The sequence below is a fragment of the Oncorhynchus keta genome, chromosome 19 (genome assembly GCF_023373465.1).
Source record: "Oncorhynchus keta strain PuntledgeMale-10-30-2019 chromosome 19, Oket_V2, whole genome shotgun sequence".
In the NCBI taxonomy this organism is placed as follows: domain Eukaryota; kingdom Metazoa; phylum Chordata; class Actinopteri; order Salmoniformes; family Salmonidae; genus Oncorhynchus; species Oncorhynchus keta.
Window position 1 is genome coordinate 2,898,848 of NC_068439.1, and position 3,701 is coordinate 2,902,548.

Below are 3,701 nucleotides of genomic sequence, written 5' to 3' on the forward strand. Positions count from 1 at the left end.
CCAGGGGGCTTCACATGGGGTCCGCTCCACAGTTACCAGGGGGCTTCAGACGGGGTTCGCTCCACGGTTACCAGGGGGCTTCACATGGGGTCCGCTCCACAGTTACCAGGGGGCTTCAGTGGGGCAGAGATGGGATGAAATATTAGTTTTTTTTCTAGGCTCTGATGTCTTTCAGAAAAAGAACTGGGAGGGTGTATTGGAGAAAGTGTGTGCCAGACTGTCAAGATGGAAATGGGTGTTGCCCCAGCTGTCTTATAGGGGAAGGGTACTGGTAGCTATCTTGCTGCCTCTACCCTGTGGCACAGACTAATGATTTTGCAGCCACCAAAGGTTCTGATACAAGAGCTTCAGAGGACCCTTGTCAATTTCTTCTGGTCTGGACAACACTGGATTAAAGCTGCAGCCCTGTACCTGCCACTGCACAAGTGTGGGCAAGGCCTGGTGGACATTTCCTCTAGGATCACGGCTTTCTGGCTTCATGCAGCCCAGAGACTGTTGTACAGTGACGGTTCTAGCTGGGTCGACACAGCCTACACACTGATGAGGAGAGCGGGCTGTTTGGGTTTAGACAAGCACCTCTTCCTCTTAAAGCTGGAGGGGGTGAGCTGCCTGGCCTGACACCATTTTATGAATCTGTTATGGAGGCTTGGAGGGTTCTTGTCAAGACCCGTAAGGCCAGCACGTCACCAGGGTTGTGGCTTTTTGAAGAACCTCTTTTTTTAAAACACTGCCATCCAGTCCCGTGCTCTAGGTTCAGCCAGCCTACGGTCATGCCTGTTGGGGTGTACCAAGCTGGGTCATCAGATGCGGTGCAGGAGCAGATCGTTGGAGGAGCTGGGAGAAAGAGCAGGGATCTGATCATCTCGCCTACTGAGGAAGGTTGTCGCTGAGGTCTGTGACTCCTTGCCAGTACTTCATCTGCAGTATGTGACACTTCCAATTCTGATCGGTGGAAGGAGGGTCTGGATTATGTGTTCCCTGCACTGATTGTTAGTGCTGCGATGGGGGCATTCGAGGAGGACTTGGGGATGCTGCTTTCCTTCGATACCCCGGAGCTGGGGGAGTTCAAGGAGGTGGGAAAGAAGGCCATGTACAGAATATGTGTAAAGGTGTCCCATGCCTCTTCCCTGGAAGGGGTAAAATCGACGAGGTGGGCGGGTGTACTTGGTCCAGGTGCATTTTCAAAAGGATGTTGGCGATCATTATCCAAACGGCCTATTGATAAGAGGACAGCTGACCTCCAATGGAGGATAATACATGGAGCTATAGCCACCAACATGCATCTGGTACACCTGGACCCTACTGTTGGGGAGGGGTGTCCATTCTGTGCCGAGTCTGAAACTCTGGCACATCTCTTTTGATCTGTTTATGAGTATATGGGTCTCTCTCTCTCTCTCTCTCTCTCTCTCTCTCTCTCTCTCTCTCTCTCTCTCTCTCTCTCATTGTTGTGAAAGATACATTTAGAGAGCTGGAGAGAGAGAGACAGGATGGAGGTTAGAGAGCTGGTCCTCCAGACAGAACCAACACACCAAACAGACCAGCACCAAAAAAAACAGCCATCTGTGAGAAAGAGGAGAGAGAACAAACGAGACAGGTAACATCAGTGAAATAGGAGAGAAAGAAATATATGAGAAAGGTAACAGCACACTAGGAGGAGGTGAGAAAGTTGAGGTGTGACAGAGAGCAGGACACTCCCCCAGAGAAGCCAGCAGAACAGCCCACCTCAGACCCGGACCACAACCTCAACACTCCAATGGACAGACAACAAAGGACCCACCAACCCAACAGACCCCACCCCTCCTAACAGACCCCACCCCCTCCTAACAGACCACAGACCCCACCCCCTCCTAACAGACCCCACCCCCTCCGAACAGACCACAGACCCCACCCCTCCTAACAGACCCCACCCCCTCCTAACAGACCACCGACCCCAACCCCTCCTAACAGACTCCACCCCTCCTAACAGACCCCACCCCCTCCTAACAGACCACAGACCCCACCCCCTCCTAACAGACCCCACCCCCTCCTAACAGACCCCCCTCCGAACAGACCCATTTTTTCAGCTCCCCTGATAGCTCTCTTGACAACCCCCACCCATCCACTAAGGACACACAAAGGCCAGAGATGGTGCTCCTCATTGACTCAAATAGCAAATACATTCAAGAGAATACACTTTTTGCCAAACACAAAGTGGCTAAACTCTGATTCCCAACCCGTAGGCATGCCCTGGAGCTGTAGTCAGAGGACAGACTAGGGTCTCCCATCCAAATCCTTATTCACATGGTCACATACAACCTGAGGGCCCAACAGGAAAGAAAGAGCACTCAAGTGGTTATCTCCACCCTGCTACCACAAAAATACTTTCCCCCTGCCACCACGCAGCAGGTGAATGCAAGCATTTCGCTAGACTGTCCCTCAAAACCTAATGTCTACCTGACTCACCACTCCACTCCACCCTGGACTTGAACAGCCTTTACGACCAGGTCCACCTGTACAAGACATCGATACCAACTTTTGCCAGGACCCTGAAGGTCGCCACCCTCAACCGTAGCCCCAGCACCTCACACAGGAGTAACAGAGCAACGGACACCCAGCCCTGACCAGCGAGACACCCTCCTAGGCCTGCAAAACCCCCTCCCAGGCCAGCAAGACACCCTCCTAGACCTGCAAAACCCCCTCCCAGGCCAGCAAGACACCCTCCTAGACCTGCAAAACCCCCTCCCAGGCCAGCAAGACCCCCTCCTAGACCTGCAAAACCCCCTCCCAGGCCAGCGAGACACCCTCCCAGACCAGCGAGATCCCCTCCCAGGCCAGCAAGACCCCCTCCTAGACCTGCAAAACCCCCTCCCAGGCCAGCAAGACACCCTCCCAGGCCAGCGAGACACCCTTCCAGACCAGCGAGACCCCCTCCCAGACCAGTGAGACCCCCTCCTGAAGGAACTGCACATAGAGGACCCCAGCATCACCAGCCCTTCCCCCAAACAAACCCTGGCCACACCCTATATAGCTCCCCCACATATCAGATCTATGTCCCTCCTGCCCACTCCCCCCACACCACCCCTCCGGCAAGGACCTCAACATGACAGCAGGACATATGGCCAGAACGTGAGCATCGCAACAGGCCCAGCCCCCCAAGCCCCATCCTGCGACCTAAGAGGTATGTATAAGATGCTCAACATGCTCTGCTCACACCTACTGTGATGTTCCCGGACCTAAACCACACAACAACAACACTATACACCATGGAACTCAAAGCTTTTACTATCTCATCCTGGAATATACAAGGTCAGAGGTTATCTGCCTTTGGCCTGAAGAGCAGGAACCTGGACTTCATCACAGAAATTGGAAATACAGACATTGTCGTCCTACAAGAAACATGAAATAAAGGTTACAGACCCACTGGTTGTCCTCTAGGTTACAGAGAGCTGGTAGTCCCATCCACCACACTACCAGGTGGGTGGTATAGAGGAGATGGACCCACTGGTTGCCCTCTAGGTTACAGAGAGCTGGTAGTCCCATTCACCACACTACCAGGTGGGTGGTATAGAGGAGACTGACCCACTGGTTGTCCTCTAGGTTACAGAGAGCTGGTAGTCCCATCCACCACACTACCAGGTGGGTGGTATAGAGGAGATGGACCCACTGGTTGTCCTCTAGGTTACAGAGAGATGGTAGTCCCATCCACCACACTACCAGGTGGG